The sequence below is a fragment of the Rana temporaria genome, chromosome 10 (assembly GCF_905171775.1).
Source record: "Rana temporaria chromosome 10, aRanTem1.1, whole genome shotgun sequence".
Classification (NCBI taxonomy): Eukaryota; Metazoa; Chordata; class Amphibia; order Anura; family Ranidae; genus Rana; species Rana temporaria.
In genome coordinates, this window is record NC_053498.1 from 83,602,686 (window position 1) to 83,625,744 (window position 23,059).

At 41.0% G+C, this 23,059-nt stretch overlaps 1 protein-coding gene across 3 annotated transcripts in view; it reads left to right on the top strand.

Moving 5' to 3' along the window:
• LOC120915263 (myocardin-like) overlaps positions 1-23,059 on the top strand; it is a 63,216-nt gene that overhangs the window by 16,249 nt on the left and 23,908 nt on the right. The window contains exon 2 of one of the 3 annotated variants that reach the window (XM_040325638.1): positions 11,868-12,002. The exons of the other annotated variants lie outside the window; for them this stretch is intronic. The gene's annotated coding sequence lies outside the window, so the exon portion shown is untranslated. The remainder of the gene's footprint in view (positions 1-11,867; positions 12,003-23,059) is intronic. 3 annotated transcript variants of the gene reach the window in all.

The window sequence follows — 23,059 nt, forward strand, 5'->3', positions numbered from 1 at the left end:
GGCCTTTAGTGGCTCTGATTTTAGGCACAGTCTTGCGACTAGTGCATTGCTGGATTATAAATGGTAGATGCATTTATTTTTTATGTTTTACATCGCTACAGTATATGTGCAAAAGGGGCCTTAAATTGTTACTAAACCAACAACAGTAAAATCAATGGGGCAGATCCACAGAGATCTGCACCCGCGCAGCGTATCAGAGATACGCTACGCCGCTGTACCTTTCCTGGATTTAAATCGAATTCTGGAAGAATTTGCTCCGTAAGTTACAGCGACGTAGTATATCTCTGGCGGCGGAATTCAAATCGGCGATTAGGGGGCGTGTTTCATTTAAATAAAGCGTCCCCGCGCCGAATGAACTGCGCATGCTCCGTTTTAAAATTTCCCGCCGTGCATTGCGCTAAATGACGTCGCAATGGCGTAATTTTTTTAACTTAGACGTGAATTACGTCCATCCCGATTCACAAACGACTTACGCAAAAAAAAAAAAAAATCAAAATAAATGCGGGAACGACGGCCATACTTAACATGGCAGGTCTAACTATACACAACGAAATACCAGCTTTAACTATACGCCGGAAAAAGCCGTCTAGAGACACCATAAAAAAATGCGCCGGTCGCTCGTACGTTCGTGGATCGACGGAAATAGCTAATTTGCATACCCGACGCGGAAAAAAGACGTGAATGTCACCCAGCGGACGCCGAAGTATTGCATCTTAGATCCGAAAGGCGTACGAGGACGTATACCTGTCGGATCTAACCCAGATGCCATCGTATCTTGGTTTGAGGATTCAAACCAAAGATACGACGCGGGTAATTTGAAAGTACGCCGGCGTATCAGTAGATACGCCGGCGTACTCGCTCTGTGGATCTGCCCCATTGTGTATATGCAGTAAAGCAAGCATGCTTCTCATACTCACTGTGGAACCTAAGGGGTTAATCCCCTGCTTTGTGTAAAAAGGCTGTTTAATCCTATATGCACAGATCCTCTCCTTCTTTGCCCCCAAAACATGTCTGGATAAGACAGAATTAGTGGAGTCAGTTTGCACATGCTTAGTTTTGTGTTTATTGCTACAGAGTTTTTTTTGTCTTAGGAGAGTGCATGTGATCAGCACTGTCCACGCAGAGGCTCAGGGGTCCTGCATCCTGATAGGACAGCCAGTGCAGTATGAAAACTCCTCCTACAATCTTTAACCAGGCACTGATACAAGTCACAAGACTGTTATATACAGCTGATTAGAAAGGGTATTTGACTGTTTATTTTTACTAAAATAATTGCATTACCATGTTCTGTGTACTGTGGGAGACCAGATTTAATGAATGCAGAGTCCTGGGTTTAGTAACACTTGAGGTTATCCATCATGGCTTAGATTTATGAATTATGACTAAAGTTCCACTCTAAATGGTCAGAATATACATTCTATAGAATAATCCCAGCTGGAATGATCCCAGCATAAACATGCAAAGTATGTCATTTTATTTCTGGGGTACAAAAATGACTGTCTGGGAAAAAGTATTATGGATGATACCATGAAGATAAGCAGGTTGAAGCACCTTTGACATTGTTAGTACTGGGTCTGATATTTTTCATATAGAACTTGGATGAATTAAGGGTACTTTTAGACAGGCTTTCTATGAATTTGGCTACCCAAGCTTATGGCCCACATGGCAGGGTGTGGGTTTTTGCTGCTGGATTGCATAGGGATATTTTGGAATGCACAATAGGATTTCCTTTACACATATTGAGGTATTTACGCTAGCTTATAAAACAGATGGTGCAGCGCTAAAGTCTAGTCCTCATATCAATAAGCAAACACCCTCCGTGTGGTCTTCAGTTTATGATATATGGATAAAAATGGGTAACTCCGTGAATATCTGTGACACCACCACCAAGGCTGAAATATGGCCGCTCACCTCAGCAAAGGGACCCTTTAATTATAGAGGGTCAATTACACCTTCCCTTTCAGGCGCTATTGGATATAACAAGACAAATCCTGACCAATCCGGATGCAGTGGGGAAATGCAGTTCAGATGCGTAGGTACCTCGAGGTGACACATGGCTCATGTAATCATAAAGAATAGAACATAGTGGTCTCCGTAATAAAAGGTTTTAATGATAAAAGATAAAAGTAAACTTACAAACATGGCACTAATCCAGTGCCAGATTGAACAGCATTTATGTAAACAAAGATGCGTGATGGTCGCAGGTGACATCATGACACTTCCTTCCATAAGTTTTATCTTTTATCATTAAAAACTTTTATTGCGGAGAGCACTATGTTCTATTCTTTATGATTACATGATCCATGTGTCACCTCGAGTTACCTACGCATCTGAACTGCTATTTCCCACTGCATCCGAATTGGTCGGGATTCGTCTTTTACTATCCAATAGTGCCCGAAAGGGAAGGTGTAATTGACCCTCTATAATTAAAGGGTCCCTTTGGTGAGGTGAGCAGCCATCTCTCAGCATTGGTGGAGGTGTCACAGATATTTACAAAGTTACCTGCATGTTTTTATTCATATATCACAACTGAAGACCACACGGAGGGTGTTTGCTTATTGATATGTGGACTGGACTTTAGCGCTGCACCATCTGTTTTATACTTTTACCTGAGGGATTTTTGATTATTGACCCTGGTGTTTAGCTGCTACCAATAGGGTCTATTCTTGTCTATTTGCGCTGATTTGCTTTCTTTACAATTTACGTTAGCTGCATTTAAAAATACATTTAATGAGTTTAAATAGATATATAATTGGATAGAGATTTTCTGTCCTGTTTTAAGGAGAAACAACTGAAAACGCAAAACCTCTGTGATTTAAATTTAAATTGCAAATGTATAATTTTTTTTTTATTATGCCTGCTTCTTGGTTTTACATGCACCACTGGAAGAAAAAAAACAACAATTTGAACCTCTTAAGAGATGAAGTCTGTTTCTCCTAATGGCTGTTGGCTGTGAACACTTACCAATCATTACTTATAGTGCAGTTCTCTCTATCCATTATGAACCATATCATCAGAATGCCTAGAAGAAAGCCTTACTTGTGGCCGAGGGGTCTAGATTTCTCAATTACATTGTAGGCACTTCTGCAGGTACTTGCAATTTATAAGATATTATGTACATTTACTAGTGATATTCATCTTCAAAATGACCCTGTCATCATTAAAGAAAATCCTAAAGGAAGGTGCCCTGCAATAGAAAAACCTCTCACCTGTTCAATGGTCCATGTCTGATACCTTTCCTTTGTCTTATGTTGAAAACTTCATCGGGATCTTCAGCATTCAATATTTCTGGAGTGTTGTAAACCTGTGTACTACACCGCATGTCATGGTTCAATCCTCCAATCCATACATTACTAGAAGACTCAGCAGCGATGAATGGTTCAGAGGATGGAACTATGGGGCGTTGCATGGGACACAGGCATCCAACACGATCAGCGATGGTTAGAGACACAGGCCACCATTACAGGACTCTTCCTTTAGGAATTTTTTTTTCCCTTGTCGAAGTTACATTAAGGTAGTTCTCATTTAACCTCCCTGGCGGTACGATTATTTCAGAAAAAAGGTGCTAAAAGCGGTACCTTTATTTGCAAGGAAATTTGGTGTTTTATACTGTAGGCCTGTAATTCTTAGGAATTACTAACTTAAATCTGACCAAACAAGAGTCTAGTAGGCATCCCAGGTTTTTTTAAAAACAAAATTATAAATTATAATATAATAAATAATTATAACAAATAATAATATAATTATAATACAAATTATTCAATAATGTAATCAACTCAAAATCACTAAAATTTGCTCTGTTGCAGAATTGTCGCTGTCATTACCTTAATTTTTTTATGACGAATTTCCCCACAAATCGCTATCGCACAATTCTGCAAGTGATTATAATTTATTATCGCTGTTTTCTAGCTGCTCTAAAACCATTTTTGACATAAAGGGACGCTTTTGGTTGCTATGGACAATCTACAGTTTGCAGGCAGAAAGAACAGTTTTTATTATATAAAAGTACATGTAGGACACTGGGCAGACCACTAGGGACAAGGGGTGTGTGTATTTTTTACATACAGTACTGTAATCTATAAGATTACAGTATACTGTATGTAAGGTGTTTGTTTACCTTTTTGAATTTGGCGCCGTTCTCCGCTCCCCTGCGTCGTAACGTCGCAGGGAACGGAGATCGGCAGCACACAGAGGCACTGTGTGAATCGAGCGAGGTCCCGCTCGCTCACACAGCGCGGATGCATCGCTGGATCCAGGGACAAGGTAAGTAACTTTGTCTGTGGCTGCAGCGAGGCGAGCCCGAGTCTGACTCGGGGGTTACCGATCGTAGCCAAAAAATATCACCCCGAGTCAGACTCAGGAATACCGCCAGGGGGGTTAATAATAAATTCCTCAAACCAAAATTTACTGAGAGATTATGCATGAACTATTAGCTCAGGGAAACTTTTTATATGCTACAGTGGCTGACGTTTTTTGTGAACTTTGGGATGACAAATACTTGCCATGAACATACATAATGTAATACAGTACAACTAACCAATCCCCAGGGAACACAGAATGAAATTATTATAAGAACGAGTGTGGTGTGCCAACATTCTAACGTCTCACTTGTAAAGTGATTGGACTACGATATCATGTGATATGATGTAAAGGTCTTGTTTGATAGACAGTGTACCTATGTGTGCTGCAGTTTCTAACGCGTTAGGCTGATAGGTTAATTTATTAGCTGCAGATGTACAGTATTCATTTGCAAGGCAGCTAATCCCAAGTTAGTGCTGAAGCATAAAATACTATAACACACTGTGACAAGCTGTGGTGGTACAAGATGTTTTTTCACTGGGTGGCCAGTTTAATATATTGTGCCCAGGAAGAGACTGTGCTCTGCTATTCCATTTACGTCATCAAAAATGTTTATGAAAAAAAATGATACACATAAAAATGAAAAAATCTCGGTTTTCAGGTCCTTTACCTGCAATTTTTTAGATTGGAGATGAGGTCTCTTTGAAGGACAAACATGCTCTGGAGCCTACACACAATAGTTTTTAATGACCAATTTAAAAAATTGCATTTTTCTCGTCATGAAAAACAGTCGTGTGTATGTGGCATTAGGCTGCATTCACACCTGAGCGTAGTGTCTTTGAAAAAAATTTTGGCATTTTTTTGCGCGATTTTGGCACATTTTTATGCACAGCTTGCACATTTTTATACAGCGTTTTGGAGCTCTGGTGTTTTTTTTTTTATTAGCCAATAGAGAAAACTATTTTCTGTTGCATCATTTGTTGCTCGGTATTTCAGTTTTTTTTTTAGCTTTTACATTAGCTTTTATTTCTTCTTTTATTATTATTATTCATTTATTATAATGTTTTTTCATCAGGGTGAATGAATGAATGAAAACTTATATAGCGCGGCGCATGCGAACTAAATCGCCTCTGGGCGCTTGTTGTTCTTGTCTCCTTTGATATCAAAAGAGATGAGTTTTGATCTTTCTCCTGAACCGAATGCTGGTTGGTAAAGCGCTCCATAGTTTGGGACCTTGGACCGCGAATCTTCTATCTCCTTTGGACTTGTAGTTGGCTTTCGGTATCTGGAGTAGATTTTGATCGGTGGATCGCAGAACGCGATTGGGATTATGAGCTTTTATTTTTCTGCATAGATAATGGGGAGCATTCCCATGGATACATCTATGCGTTAGACAGAGTGCTTTAAACGGTAAGGGGTTAGAGTTCAGTTTGTGGCTAGGGTTAGGATTAGGAGTTGATGTTAGGGTTATTTATTATTATTTTATTATTATTAATATTATTACTACTACTACTAATAATAATAAAAAATATAAATTAATAAATAAATGTAAACGAAATACACAAACAAATCAGAAATAAAAAATAGATACATTCAATAAATTAATACTAAGTAACAATAAATAACTAACCCTTAACTTTAACCCCTACCCCTTAAAATTTTTTTGAAATAATAATAAATAATTAAACACCCTAACTCTAACAACAAATAATTAAATAAGTTATTAATAATTGTTCGGTTTGGGTGTTTTTATGTTATTTTATTATTATTAATAAGACAGGTAAATGGGAATATAATTCACCTTTGATACCACTAGATGGGCCAAAGTTTTTCTCACTGGGGAATGGGACACAGTTTGGAAAACGGATAAACAATGCACAATTAGAAGATATAAAAAAGGGGAAAATACAAACATTTCAGGAATTAAAACATAAGAGTGATTGATGGACTTGAATGAATTTAGGTATTTATAGTTAAAACATTTTATGTCAACTTTACCGCAACCAATCCAGTCGGTGGAGAATTTAAATCCCCCAAAAAAAAAGAATATGTATTTCACAAACAAAATTATATCACCGTATATCACAAATATATAAAATACTCACTGCACTTCGGGGGGGGGGGGTGCCCCCATTTATTGAAAAATGGGAAAAAGAGCTGGGATCACAATTAAAAAAGCAACATACAAGTAAAGTATTGAAAGCAGTATACAGGTTTGCAAGGCATATAAACACAATAGAGATGAATTACTAATCTAGATTGTACATAATGCCTATACTGGCCCAAAGATATCAACCAGAGAAAACTCCACTGTGTTGGACAGGATGTGTTCATATATTATCACATATTGTTAATTTATTTTATTTATTTATGATGATTTTTAGCTATTTGTGTATTTATTTTACACTTATTTATTCATATATTATTACTATTTAATTTTATTCAATTTTAATTTAAGCAGAAAATTGTGCAAAAATTCACGAACGCCAAAACGAGTGAATGCGCACAAAAACACATGAATGACGCATTTCCATTCATTTCTGTGAGAATAAAAACATGCCAATAAACACTAAAATCTGCTTGTTTTAAGCTGCAAAAAAAAGTTCCAGAACATTTTTGAGCTTCAGGTGACCTGAAGTGGAGTCGGGAACCATCTCCATAGAGAATAATTTTTTGGTGTGAATGAGGCCTACATGAAATGTTGGCATCTACTTTTTTTCTACATCATCTAGTAACTAATCTCAAGAGTAAAAAAGGAACTCCAAAAATGTGCTGTTTACAATTGTGTACAAAAATAGCCCATGTAACTTAACTCTCCATGAACAAACTGTCTTACTAAAATAAGTAATGTGATGCATTTAAAAAATATTCCAATAATGCCTTAGGCTTTAGATTGTTGAGGTCTGTGAACTTCTAGGCATGTGAAAAAAATATATTTATCAAACACATACATGTTACATTTGAGAGGAAGCAAGCGTTAGCCCATTCACACAGGGGCAACACGACTCTTTGGAGACGACCTGCAAGCGACCTGAGCCCGCACCACAGCGCGACATGGGGTGACTTACAAGGCGACTTCAAGTCGCCGACAGGAGGCTTTCCAGTGTCCAATTAAACTTGAATCAGCTCTGTGGGAGGGAGGGGGAGGGAGGGGTTTGCCCTAAAAACTATTTTCACTTCCTGAAAAGTCGCTGCAGTATAGACAGTGATCCGACTTCTGAGGCGACTTCCATTGAAATCAATAGATACAAGTCGCCTAGAAGTCGGATTGAAGTAGTACAGGAACCTTTTCACTTCAATTGCTTTTGTCAACAGCGCGACTTGGGGCGACTTCAAGTCGGATCCCAAATTGCCCCTGTGTGAGTGGGCTCTAAAGTAGGAAGAGTAAAGAAGGCAAAACATTTTTTATTTTGGAGAGAGTAAGGGAGGGAAATAACCCCTTTCAGGTTTTTTTTTTGCTTTAGGGAAATTTCCCTTCACTTCCTGTCATACAGCCACAGAAAGGGAATCCCTGATTGCTAGAATGATTGTCCCCATTGGAAGATTTTCTCTCGATTACTGTTCTGGTGACAATCCAAAATGTGTTACGCATTTTCTTTCACTTACACCCTTGGAGATAACAGTAAGCATGATATACACTTCCAAACTATCCACCAAAACTGCAAAAAAAAATCCTTTGCTATAATTTAAACACAATTAGTAAATAAATCCAGGGAATGGAAATTCGTTTTTCATAATATCCAGTTGATTGCTATGGATTACTGCATTTTACATATAATCATTACTCTTTGGATTGCATTACTGAATAAGCCTGAATGCCTGCTGACAACTCCAGCCCTGGCCTTCCCCACAGCCTCAGTGTCCCTGGTTGTCTGGTGATGTCATCTCTGAAAGGACAGTTGCAATTTGGGATTGTCAATCAAGCCCTGGCACCTGTGCCATAAGATCTGTGTAAATCCTGACTTGGCTGCAACCAAACACCGCAATATTACCTCACTGTAGTTTTTTTTAAGTATCCCTTTTTTCTTCCTCTCCGCAGTGTCCAGCTTAGTCAGGATTCCCCGTACATACCAGAAAAGATTTTGTGTTGATAATATGAAAAATGCCTTGCTCAAGTGTTAGGCCACTGGAATGAGATAGAGAACTGTTATCAAGGAGAGTTCCAGGAAACTGCTCAAAGTATGTTAGCATGCCTCTTCTTCGTCAGTGACATCTCTCTACATTCAATGCATGTATAGGTATTGATTACACAATTGCCTGTATGGACATAGGTGGACACACGTTACAAATGGAAATTAAACCCTATAAATGCATGGTAACGTAGCAATACAGAATGCAGTTTTCATAAAAGTGACCAAACCTGAAGGGAACAGGAACCTCTATGGTGGCCTCCTGTCTCTGAATACCCTGCCACATTCTCTGAGGTCCTGCATTCTCCCAATTTTCTCTTGGTAGCATGAAAACAAGTGAGAAGTATCAGTCACATAAGTCACCAGGAGTCGGGTTCACTGTATAACACAGGTCTTTCTTCTTGCTGGGCAGTCACCCTGATATTTGGAAGACCCTCTGCCTGCCTCTGTGGAATATTCACCTAATCTCCCTGCACGCACGTTCTTCTATACTTCCATACTTGAGTACTTCCCATAATTTTTTAACTTTTACTAACAGTTACATTTTCCCAACAACCTTTCGAAGGTCTACCACCAACTTCTTCTTGGTCCAAGCTGTACTTATAAACAGTATTGGAAGCTTGTCCTGAAAGTTTAATAGTATCACGGAAAATAGGCAACTGTGTTGTTAAAGGGATGACAAATTATGCATGAAGAGCAAATTTTTACACAAGGTGTAATGCCACCATTAAGGCCCGGATTCTCGTACGAGTTACGCCGGCGTATCTCCAGATACGCCGTTGTAACTCTGAGTCCGAGCCGTCGTATCTATGCGCCTGATTCTTAGAACGCATAGATTTGTATTAGATCCGACTGGCGTAAGTCTCTTACGCCGTCGGATCTTAACTGCATATTTACGCTGGCTGCTAGGGGCGTGTACGCTGATTTACGCCTAGAAATATGTAAATCAGCTAGATACGCGAATTCCGCCCGGCCGACGCAGTACAGATACGCCGTTTACGTTAGGCTTTTTCCGGCGTAAAGTTACCCCTGCTATATGAGGCGTACATGAGGCGTACCAAGTATGGACGTCGTTCCCGCGTTGAATTTTGAAAATTTTACGTTGTTTGCGTAAGTCGTTTGCGAATAGGGCTGGGTGTCATTTACATTCACGTCGAAAGCATTGGCTTCTTGCGGGTTAATTTGGAGCATGCGCACTGGGATACTTTCATGGAAGGCACATGTGCCGTTCGTAAAAAGCGTCATTTACGTGGGGTCACATAAAATTTACATAACACACGCCCACATCTACCACATTTGAATTAGGTGGGTTTACGCCGGCCTATTTACGCTGCCGCAACTTTCGTTTGAGAATACGGCACTTGCCTGTAAAAGTTGCGGAGGTGTAACGTAAATAGGATACGTTACGCCCGCACAAAGATACGCGATTCTACGTGAATCCGGGTCGAATTGTCTCCAGCTGCTCTATATAGAAGAACTTGCGTGAAGGTAGATTAGGTGAATATTCCACAGAGGTAGGCACGCAATCTCCCAAATGTCAGGGTGACTATCCAGCAATAGGAAAGAGGGAAAACCTGTGTTATACAATGCACTGACTTCCGTGACTAATATTTATCACTTCACATTATGGCCTAAAGATTGTGCACTAATGTGGCTAAAATCATCTCCTTACAACATTCTCAGATATTCCAAAGGAATGCGATTCCCAGTTTATGTTCTCCCAAAGAAAGGGAACTTACTCCAAAAAAACTATTGAAGTAATATAGAGGTCAGATAAAAAGTTTAGTGTGGAATAACTATAGTATAGTATATATAGACATGTACACATCAGACCAAAAAGATGGCCAAGGGAGGCTGCACAAGGGACAAAGGGATTTGGGCTAAAAAGAGGGACAATCTCTCTGAATGAGTGAAGCTTCATACACACGGCCGGTTTTCCTGACAGGAAAACTGGGGGAGAGCCTTTGGCTGGGAATCCCGGGCGTGTGTATGCTCCTCACAGTTTTTCCGACAGGAAAACTGCCCAAAAACCATCGAACAAAAAAAGAGAGCCAGCACTCTTTTTTCCAGAAAAAAGTTTTTTGGCAGTTTTCCTATGGGAAAAACTACGATGGAGCATACACATGGCTGGGATTCCTGGCCAAAGCTCCATCACAGTTTTCCTGTCAGGAAAACCAGCCGTGTGTAGGGTGAAAGACTGACCGAGAAGGAAATCGCTCAGGATTTCTGACGGAAACTTTTCCTGACGTAAATCCAACACGTGTGTACGGGGTATCACAGTTGAGATCTGTGGGATCTGGGTTATACATTTTAGTTGGAATTAATATAAAGTAACCACCACATACAAGCACATTCTTATCATTAAATCTTTTGGTCCCTTTCCTCGCTTGCATCAAACACCATTTCCACTGAAATGTGGTTCTCTATTGAACAGAGGGGTAGATTCAGGTAGGGGCGCGCAATAAAACGGCGGCGCAGCGTATAGTATTTACGCTACGCCGCCGTAACTTACAGGAGCAAGTGCTGTATTCACAAAGCACTTGCTCCGTAAGTTGCGGCGGCGTAGCGTAAATGGGGTCGGCGTAAGCCCGCGTAATTGAAATGTGGAAGGGGGGGCGTGTTTTATGTAAATATATGATGACCTGACGTGATTGACATTTTGTACATATCCCAGTGTGCATTGCTCCCAAGTACGGCGCAATGACGTATTGGTTTCGACGTGAACGTAAATTACGTCCAGCCCTATTCGCGAACGACTTACGCAGTCGACGTAAAAAATTCAAATTTCGAAGCGGGAACGACGTCCATACTTAACATTGGCTGCGCCTCCTAATAGCAGGAACAACCTTACGCCGAAAAAGCCTAACGTAAACGACGTAAATAAATTGCGTCGGCTGTACGTACGTTTGTGAATCGGCGTATCTAGGTAATTAGCATATTCTACGCCGACAACAACGGAAGCGCTCCTAGCGGCCAACGTTATATTGCACACAATTCTACGCCGCCGCAATCAAGTTACGTCGGTGGAGGAAGCCTATTTTTTAAGCGTATCTGCCTTTGAGAATCGGCGTAATGATACGCGGGCGCGGATTTCAAATTACATCGGCGTATCTGGAAATAGGCCGCCGTAAAAGGTACGTGAATCTACCCCAGAGTGTGTGGCAGAAATAAATCTCCTTTCAGGCCTGGGCAAATTTTCCTCCCATCCTATCACAGTAATAGGATAGGATCGATCAATCTCTTTGTTTTCCCCACTTATTAGTTCTTTGCATATTCCTAAAAGAGAAACTTCACCCTTCTCATAAAAATTACAACAAAGGCACCTTTAGAAATGTTTAGTAATGGCAATCTACATATGCCTATAGAAAACTGCAGGCTTTTTATACCTTATTTTTCTTTTCCTTCCAATTTTCCTTATGGTGACCATTTTCACTAAAGGCAGATGAATCCATCTCCCTTTACTTCCTGGAACTCTGGTTCTGCCTCTTGGAACATGTGACAGGTACTTCCCAGGATGCAGCTGTGAGGCCCTGGTTAGTGCCACACACAGTCAGACGTGGAAGAACAGTAATTGTAAGTAAATGCAAAAAATGTTTATTTAAAGTGCTATTAAACCCTCAGGTTATTAAGAATTGACACCAGCTGATTTAAAGCGGATGTAAACCAGGTTCATGTATTTTGAGCTGGGCACATATAGCTGTAGTGTTTTCTTACCTCTCTTCATAGTCCCGTGGCTTTCTTCTGGTCTGTTCTTCTGTTATCAGCATGATAACTTCTGACCAGTTCTCTGTCAATTATCTGTGATAAAACCAGGCTGAATTTTGTGTAGGGGTGGGTGCTATAAATAGTTTAGCAGAGAGGTGGTCTGTTTGCAGGTCTCTGTCTATGTGGAGGGGGATGTGTGCCTTTCCTCCAGTCAGCTATCTCATAGTGTATGACAAGAATCCACACCCACTGGTGAATCAGGAAGAGAAAATTCTAACAGGACGTGTGCTTTCTAAACGGTATATAAAGCTGAAGACAGCAGCTATGCATGTAAAACCTATTTAGGAGGATTTGTTTCATCCCTGTGTATCATCTGAGGCTGTTTACTTCACTGGGTATATGTGAGGGTTTACATCCACTTTAATCACTTGCTCATTATGCAGCTTCTTTATCTTAAAGTCCTTGTCTATGTTCCTGTTTAAAGGATAACTCCACTTTTGTGGAGGAAAAAATAAAAAATAATATAGCATATACAGTACAATTGCTACACAAGTCACATTGTAACTGAATGCCATTCAAATGGCCAGAGCCTGCAAACCGGGAAGGAAGGCCACAGAATTATGGAAGCCTCTGCAGCGATGACAGTGCGCCACTGAAGGGGTTTGTTTCTAAGGTAAGTTTGTCATAATGTGCACAATGTGGCATAAACCTAAAGGGGGCCCTGAATTTTCTTTCCAAGTTTACTACTGCTTTAACCACTTCAAGACTGGGCTCTTTCACCCCCTTCCTGCCCAGGTCAATTATCTCAATTATCAGATTTCAGTGCTGTTGCATTTTAAATGACAATTGCATGGTCATGCAACACTGTACCCATTTGACATTTTTTTAATTCTTTTTGAGACAGATAGAGTTTTCTTTTGATGGGATTAGGTGGCACTGATGGGTGGCACTGATAGGCTGCACTGATTGGCACTGATGGGGCTGCACTGATAATCAAGGCATTGATTATCAGTATGAATGTCCCCTGACAGAATTTCTGGTTACCGACTCTCCTTTCCTCACGCTTTGACAGTGTGTGAGGAGGGGAATGCAGATAACCAGCAAGCTTGTTTACATTTGATCAGCTGTGATTGGACACATCTGATCACATGGTAAGGGGCCTGCTGTTATTTGCCCTTTACCAGGATCTGTGATTAGCTGTGCCTGAAGGACACAGCGATCACAGAGCGCACCATGGACCCCCTCCCAAAACTAGACGATCACGCTGTAGCCGTCTTTTGTCTATATCATGGGCAGAAACTGGTTTAAACTCTGCAAGTGCAGCTGTTGATGGATAATTATAAAGTCACTACCATTCACATTTACTTTACACATTAACATAGGCAAACAAACAGGTATTCCTTCAGAATAACAAAAGGTAGGAATCTGCAACAACGTTTGTTAAAATCCTTGCAATGTACAGATCAGCCAGAGGGGAATGTTTTTTTCTCAACAAAAGTGGAATTATTCTTTAAGCTGGTGCCATGACCACTGACCCAGGTTTCTTGTGTCAGAGTGGCTCCTTTATTTTGCAGCAACCTATAGAGCCACCCTTGCATACAGGGACTAGAACGGTGCCTTCCTACATTGTGTGCATCAAAAGAAACACACAGCCTCATTGCCTGGAATAGAAAGGCACTCTCCTGCTCCTCCCTCATTCTCCTTATCGGACAAAGCATAGGACTTATGTCCGAAGGGCATTGACCTGGAATTTGTATTGCATACAAACCGCAAGTAATTGTTGGCCAACAAACACCAAACGACATGTTTTTTCAGCTCTTTAGCGCCACCCTTTGGGCAACTTCTGCTGATGTTGTGTTATGGTGAGCATTGCTTCTGAGCATGCGTGTTTGTACTTTGGAGTTTTGTCCGATGGACTTGTGTACACACACTCGGAAAATCCAACAACGCACATTTGTTGGCGGACAATTTTGAAGCATGCTATCCAACATTTGTCCGTGGAAAATCCATCGACAATTGTCCGATGGAGCATACAATTGGTCGGATTTTACGACAACAGCCTGTCATCACACAATTCCCATCGGATAATCCGATCGTGTATACGAGGCTTTCGTTTTCCACCACACATAGCGTTTTGCTTTTAGGCCAAAAAGTTACATTTTGGTCTTATCTGACCAGAGCACCTTCTTCCACATGTTTGCTGTGTCCCCCACATGGCTTCTTGCAAACTGCAAACGGGACCTTTTTATGGGTTTCTTTCAACAATGGCTTTCTTCTTGCCACTCTTCCATAAAGGCCAGATTTGTGGATTACACGACATAGGCCCCGTACACACGACCGGATCTATCCGCTGGGATTTATCCGCGGATCTGTTCCAGCGGATAGGTCGTGTGTAGGCCCGAGCGGACAATTGTCGGCGGATATTTATCCAGCCGACGGAATTCCAGCGGATAAAATTTTTGTAGCATGCTACAAAATCTATCCGCTGGAACCCTGTCCAGCGGACTGATCCGGTCGTCTGTACAGACTCACCGATCAGTCCGTCAGATCCCATCCCTCGCTTGCGTCGTATTGATTAGACGCAATGCGTGGAAGTATTTACCTTCCAGGGTTGCGCACGTCGCCACGTCATCGTCGCGGGGACAGCGCGGAACGTCACCGCGGATGTATTCCGTGCGGATTTTGATCCGATGGTGTGTACAAGCAATCGGATCAAAAACTGGAGGGGAAATGTCCGATGGAAACGGTCCGGCAGGCCGTTTCCATCGGATAACCCCTCGTCTGTACGAGGCCATATAGTTGTCCTGTGGACAGATTCTCCTACCCAAGCTGTGGATCTCTGCAGCGCCTCCAGAGTTACCATGGGCCTCTTGGCTGCTTCTCTGATTAATGCTCTCCTTGCCCAGCCTGTCAGTTTAGGTGGACGGCCATGTCTTGGTGGGTTTGAAAATATCGGATGATGGATTTAACAGTGCTCCGCGAGATGTTCAAAGCTTAGGATAATTTTTTATAACCTAACCTTGCTTTAAATTTCTCCATAACTTTATCCCTGACCTGGTGTATTCCTTGGCCTTCCCGATGCTGTTTGTTCTCTAACAAACCTCCGAGGGCTTCACAGAACAACTGTATTTATACTGAGATTAATTTACACACAGGTGGACTCTATTTACTTATTAGGTGACTTCTGAAGGCAATTGGTTCCACTAGATTTTAGTTAGGGATTTTAAAGTAAAACGGGCTGACTACAAATGCACACCACACTTTTCACATATTTATTTGTAAAAAATGTTGAAAAACATTTATTATTTTCCTTCCACTTCACAATTCTGTGCCACTTTGTGTTGGTTTATCACATAGTGATACAAGTCCCAATAAACTACATTTACATTTTTGATTGTAGGGGTATGAATACTTTTTCAAGGCACTGTACTTTACTCTGGGATCCTGCCCAAGACATGGATGGACAAGTCATACTACATACAGTATATTTTATTAAAGAGCTCACTAGATGGAGGATGGTGGAAAATGAGTTGCTGTAAACAGGAAAAGCTGTTTCTTCCCTAAGAAATATATATACAATACATTCATTAGCAGTGCACTAATTTGATTATTACATATGCAGGCTTTGCTTCATTCTTTGTAGTGTTATACATGGTTGTGTTTTACTGCCCTTTATCACAAATTTAATATAATTTATAGACATGTGCACACTGAAATATTTTGTTTCGGAATTTCGTTTTCATCCGAAAAATACATTTATTTAGTTACTCCCGAAATTCATTTTTATTTATTTTGTTTCTTTGAAAGATGCATTTGTCTGAAAATCCGAACGAATTAAGGTTGAATCTGTCATTGAAGGCTTATGGTGTCTGTCGAATGTTCTAAGAAGATTCGACGGAGCAGCTAAACTGCACGACGCCACAAATGTACATTTTCGGTCGTATGTTCCGTCTACAAGCTTTAGAGGAATTCTAATGTTGTATGACACTAGTAATAATTATATTTATAAATTATTATTACTAGTCAACCAACATTCAAATTCTTCTACAGCCTATGGGCTGAGCATTTGACCGGAAATGTACGATTGCGGCGTCGTACAGTTTAGCTGCTTGGCGAATCTTCTTAGAACTTTCGACAGACACCATAAACCTTCAATGACAGATTCGACGCTTGCATGTTTTTCGCTGCTTCTTCGAATCTTCGGCGTTCATGGCGAATGGTCTACCCCAACACTGTCTCTATGATGTAAAATCTTTCCTCTCTATGTAGAATAATCTTGGACTAATAGAGTTAGGTTAGGCACATTCGACCGCAGATTCGATAGACACAGATTGTTATTTTCAGAGTCATGTCGAATCCCCTAGCTATATCAAACTGTTGTAGCAACAAAAACGAAAGTAAAGCATTTTTTTACGTCGGATCTTTCGGATTTCAGATTCTGCGCGTTCGTTTTCGTTTGTCACCTGTGCACCTATGCACCAAACTGAAACGCTATCAGCCTTTCTAGCTTTCTTCTGTGAAATACTTAATACTCCCCTCCAAGATATGGAGAGGGGACATATTTGTTGTTCAAATAATGACAGCAGTCCAATATAAAAATCGTCTTCTCCATAGATTCAGTACAGTGAGTGAACATTGTCACCGGTAAAACATTTTGTGGTTTAGAATATGCTTCAAGCTTTTTTTTTTTTTTTTGTTCTAATAACGTTTATAGTGGCCAGCAGTTTATCAGTAGAAGACTTCCCAAGGGTCATACCTGAGCACTGTTATGTATGGGTCTGCAGAATAGATTGCAGGAACATACTTAGTTTATATCAAAAGGCCGCGTACACACGATCAGTCCATCCGATGAGAACGGTCTGAAGGATAACCGATGGGTTAACCGATGAAGCTGACTGATGGTCTGATGTGCCTACACACCATCAGTTAAAAAAATTATCGAGTCCAACGCAGTGACGTAAAACACAACGACGTGCTTAGAAAAATGAAGTTCAATGCTTCCAAGCATGCGTCGACTTGATTCTGAGCATGCGCGGGTTTTTAACCGATGCTTTTGCATACTAACCGTCGGTTTTGACCTATCGGTTAGGCGTCCATCGGTTCAATTTTAAAGCAAGTTCTAACATTATTGACCGAAGGATAACTGACCGATGGGGCCCACACACCATCGGTTTGGACCGATGAAATGGTCCTTCAGTCCGTTTCCATCGGTTTTGACCGACCGTGTGTACGCGGTCTCATATATTGTTTCATAGTGAAAGCTGTTGACAGCAGCATATCCAGTATCACATGTACACTTCCCTGGAAATAGTGCTGCTTTGCTGAAAGCAAAATGGTACCAGTTGGTATTGAATAGCAGTCCTCAGCAAGACACGCATCTCATTCTACATTACGAAAGCTGGATCTTTAGTGGTAATCTGTACATTATAGCATCTGCTCTTCTTTTTCAGTTGTCTAACAATTGTATTGTAGAGGAATTTATGTTTTTGAGACCGATGAAGGTCTATCATTTGTTTTTCATTTTGTGCGGTTTGCAGAAAGGGGAGTGAGCGAAAAGGGAGTGGGTGACTGATCAGATTACTGAAATAAATAGAAGTCCCCGTCACTTAAAATCATTCAGCTGCTCAGCAAAACATTGGCCAGAGACAACTGCGGGGAGCATCAAGCTACTGGAAATAGAACATGACCCAGTCTTACTATGTCTCCTTGGCCTTCCATGCCATCCCAAACCTATAGAAAAATGCTGGCCTGAAATTTAACACACTGGATATTGGCTGGTGTGCACTGTCACAGTCCCAGAAAACTCATCCTTATAACATTGCTGGGTTTATTTAAAAAGTGCAAGTGGTGATCAGAAGTTGGTATCTTACAAAGGCCAGTGTCTAATGCCTTGTACACACGACCGGTTTTCACAACGAGAAAACTGCCATTTTTTATATTGATCGTGAAAACCGGTCTTGTGTATGCTCCCTAGCATTTTTCTCGACGAAAAAACTGCCCGCAAAAAAATTGAAACCAGCTCTCTTTTTTCTCGTTGTGTTTCCCGTCAGTTTTTTTCTCGTCGCGAAAAACTGTTGTGTGTATGCTTTTGCGAAGGGAAAAAAACGTGCATGCTCAGAAAGTATGCAGCCCAAAGGGTGGCGCCATTTGAAAGAAACTTTCCCTTTATAGTCCCATCATACATGTTGTACGTCACCGCGCTTTGGTCGGATGTTTTTTTGCATGAACATGTGTATGCAAGTCAGGCTAGAGAGGAATCACGTCGGGAAAAACTTATTTTTTTTTCCTGCCGAGAAAAATGGTCGTGTGTACGAGGCATAAGGGTTGCCCTGGTCCAAACGAGACTACTGAGATTGGTAAGCATACAGAATTATGTCAAAAATATTAAAAATAGTTAAAGAGGTCCCTAGAAGGGTCGTATATTAAATCCCAATTTCAATAGTGGGGGGGGGATGGGGGGGTGCAGTCAGGCTGGCTTAAAATAAAGGGTATGTTTTTCTTTTTAATTTGTTATAGTTTTTATCCACAGTTGTCTGGGTCTCCTGTGGTTGAATAGCTCAGCTCCACAGTGCTCCAATCAAAAACACCATTTGAGGGAGGGGGGAGGGCAGTGGGTGTCGGCCATGTTGGACCACCAGAGACCCAAGCCAGTACATTCTGTTTGGGAGACCAGTAGTCTGGATCTCCAGTCTGCTGCCTGCACAGTATAGCTCGATTATAGTATAGCACTGATACGGATATGTTCAGGACTGGCAAATGGGTTTTGGCTCCATATTCCATTAATATTTCCAAATTACTTTGACTGTATTCAGCCACACCTCTGGACTTTTATGGAGCCAAATGCTAGTCTTACTAAACTGCTAAAAGTTAACAATTCAATTGTCTAAAACAAGAAAATATACAGAATATAAAAAAATCCTTTCCCAAGGAAATAAACTATTTTATGCATATTTTCTCAGACAGTGTGTAAAACAACCTTCTCTCTATGGCTATTCCCCATTGTTTTCTGGCAATCGTTTCGCCTTTTTGGTAGTCCAGTTATCAGTTTACTTGGAGAGAAGGGGAACATTTTTTGCTATGGAAAAAGACTATGACTATGCTTGAGAAAATACATTGATCATCCATAACGTTATAACCACTGGCAGGTTATGTGAACTATTGACAATCTAGTTACAATGGCATATGAATGTTGGTGGGATGTATTAGGCAGGGAGTAAACATGTTGCCCCTAAAGTTAATGTGTTGAAAGCAGAAAAAATGGGCACCGCAGTTTGTTGTGTATGGGGCTGTGTAGCCACAGACCGGTCAGGGTGCCCATGCTGACCAGTGTTCACAGCCAAAAGCACCAACCATGGACATGTGAGCATCAAAACTGAACCACGGAGCAATGGAAGAAGGTGGCCTGATCTGCTTAATTGCATGTGCATTGCTTCCCTGAGGAAGAGTGGGCACCGGGATACAGTATGGGAAGAAAGCAAGCCGGCAGAGACAGTGTGATGTTTTGCTGGGAAACCTTGGGTCCTGTCATTCATGTGGATGTTACTTCACACGTACCACTACCTAAACATTGTAGCTGACCAAGTACACCCGTTCATGGAAATCATATTCCCTGATAGCAGTGGCCTCTTTCAGAGGGATAGTGCACGCTGTTACACTGCACAAATGGTTCAAGAATGGTTTGAGGAACACAACAACGAGTTCAAGGTATTGACTTGGATGCCAGTTTCCCCAGATCTTAGTCCAATCAAGCATCTATGGGATGTGCTGGAAAAAAACAAGTCCAATCTATTGAGACCCCACCCTACAACTTACAGGACTTTAAGGATCTGCTACTGACGACTTGGTGCCAGATACCACAGGATACCTTCAGAGGTCTAAAGGAGTCCATGCCTCACTGGGTCAGGATTGTATTGATCCCTTCTAGGGACCTCTTTAACTCTTTTTAATATTTTTGGTATAATTCTGTATAAAAAAGGGGAACCTACTCAATATTATGTGGGTGGTCATAAAGTTATGGCTGATACATTAGGTGTATGTATGCTGTACAAATGATGTCCTTCCTTGTCAAAGAAATGTTATTATATTAATTGTGTTGTTTTAGTGAATTCGTTATTAAATAAAACATTTTAACTTTTATCGGTATGCGGTAAGACTTGTGTTTGGCAGCTTAACCGCAGGTTCGTGCGTGGGGTCCGTTGCGTGTCTGTTTACTGGTTCAGATGTGATTCAGGTCTGAATTTTTACCACCCCGAAGCTGTGTCAACCATCTCCATTAAGAGCCGGTCACACTCGCCTGTCATGCAAATTGGATGCTGGGAAACCCACATCCAATTCGCACATATGTGAACCCAGCCTGAATGACTCCATGCGTGTTTAAGGCTGGGTTCACACTATGTGCGGTGGGGGGCACAGCAGGGGGTTCAGTGCATTCACCGTTTCAGGTCCGAATTAAGTTCAAATTTTCAGGGCCTGAAACTGAGCCAAAGATGCACAGGTCCCTTCTGCTGTGCGCTCCGCGGCTGCCCCAGAGATATGTGAACAGGCTTCATCGCAACCCCCACATCCAGTTCGCATCAGTGTGAACCCATAGAAAAAATAGCTCACACGTCCTTTTACATTTAGGCCAACTGCACTGCTTTCTCTTACGAATATATTAGTGTTTAATATGACTTTAAAACTGAACACCAAACAAATTATAATTTTTGGTTTGATTTTGAGTAAAGAGAAAGGAGAAAAATTTGAGTTCCTGACAGAGTTATTTTGCCTCAAAAAAACAATTTATGCCGCGTACACGCGATCATTTTTCGGGTTGTAAAAAACAAAGTTTTTCAGGCTCTAGAAAAAAACTACGTTTTTTTCAACTTCATCATTAAAACGACGTTGCCTACACGCGATCATGAAAAAAAATGCTCTAGCAAAGCGCGGTGACATACAACACGTACGACGGCACTATAAGGGGGAAGTTCCATGCGGATGACGCCACCCTCTGGGCTGTTTTAGCTGATTTCGTGTTAGTAAAAGACGATTTGCACTTTTCTGTCTGTTACAGCATGATGAATGTGCTTACTCCATTACTAACGCTAGTTTTATCAGAACAGTAGTTTCACGTCGTTAAAGCCCACCCACGATCATTTTTTACAACCCGAAAACTGACATTGTTTAAAACGTCGTGAAAAAATGTAGAATTTTCGAAAAAAAAAAAAGTTGTTTTTCAGAACCCGAAAAATGCTCTGAAGCCCACACACAATCGTTTTAAATGACATTTTTAAAAAACTTAGTTTTTTACAACCCGAAAAATGATCATGTGTACGCGGCATCATTCTCAGTATAGTCAGGCAAGCAAATAAGGAACCACACTGCCTTTGTGGAGTATACCATCATTTCCTGTCCTAGTAATACCTTGATCCATCCTAACACACAGGGGGCCAGATCCAGAGAGAAAGTACGCCGGAGTATCTACTGATACACCGTCGTACTTTTAAATTACCCACGTCGTATCTTTAGTTTGAATCCTCAAACCAAGATACGATCCGACAGGAGTACGGCTTTGTACGCCTTCGGATCGTAGATGCAATACTTTGGCGTCCGCTGGGTGGAGTTTGCATCGTTTTCCGCGTCGGGTATGCAAATGAGCTTTTTCCGACAATCCACGAACGTACGCGCGGCCGTCGCATTCTCTTACGTCGTCTCTAGTCGGCTTTTTCCGGCGTATAGTTAAAGCTGCTATTTTGCGGCGTATAGATAGACTTGCCATGTTAAGTATGGCTGTCGTTCCCGCGTCGAAATTTGAATTTTTTTTTTTGCGTAAGTCGTCCGTGAATAGGGATGGACATAAGTCATGTCTAAGTTCAAAAAATGACGTCGTTGCAACGAAAATTTCGAAACGGAGCATGCGCACTTCAATCGGCGCGGGGACGCGCTTCATTTAAATGAATCACGCCCCCTAATCGCCGATTTGAATTCCGCCACCAGAAATACACTACGCCGTCGTAACTTTCGGCACGCAATCTTTCAAAGCCGGAAAAGTTACGGCGGCGTAGTGTATCTCTGATACACTACGCCGATCCATTTCTATGTGGATCTGGCCCAGGGTGTCACCAAGAAGGGAAGTGTAGATACATTTTCCCAATATGACAGACATCAATAGAAACCTGCCAGAGGTTTGAACACCTCCTTGATCAATCCAAAACTAGAAGAAGGTTTTGGTTGGAATGTCTATAAAAACTAGATACCAACAGGGTGAAAAATGTACTATTCAATAAAGATTTGGCAGTGGCACAGTACTTTTAATGTTCTCTATTAGAATTGAATGTACAGCGCCTTGAAAAGGTATTCATACCCCTTGAAATATTCCACATTTTGTCATGTTACAACCAAAAATGTAAATGTATTTTATTGGGATTTTATGTGTAGACTAACACAAAGTAGCACATAATTGGGAAGTGAAAATTATTTTTACAAATAATTTTTACAAATAAATATGTAAATAGTGTGGAATGCATTTGTATTCAGCCCAATCAATACTTTGTAGAGCCAACAATTACAGCTGTAAGTCTTTTTTGGGTATGTCTCTACCAGCTTTGCAAATCTAGAGAATGACATTTTTGACGATTCTTTCATTGTAAAATAGCTCAAGCTGTTAGATTGCATGGAGAACTTCTGTGAACAGCAATTTTCAAATCTTGCCACAGATTCTCAATTGGATTTAGGTCTGGACTTTGACTGGGCCATTCTAACACATGAATATGCTTTGATCTAAAATATCCCATTGTAGCTCTGGCTGTATGTTCAGAGTTGTTGTCCTGCTGGAAGGTGAACCTCCGCCCCAGTCTCAAGTCTTTTGCAGACTCTAATGCCACATACACACGATTGGTTCATCCGATGAAAACTGACCGATGGATTTGTGTCTTGCCTACACACCATCA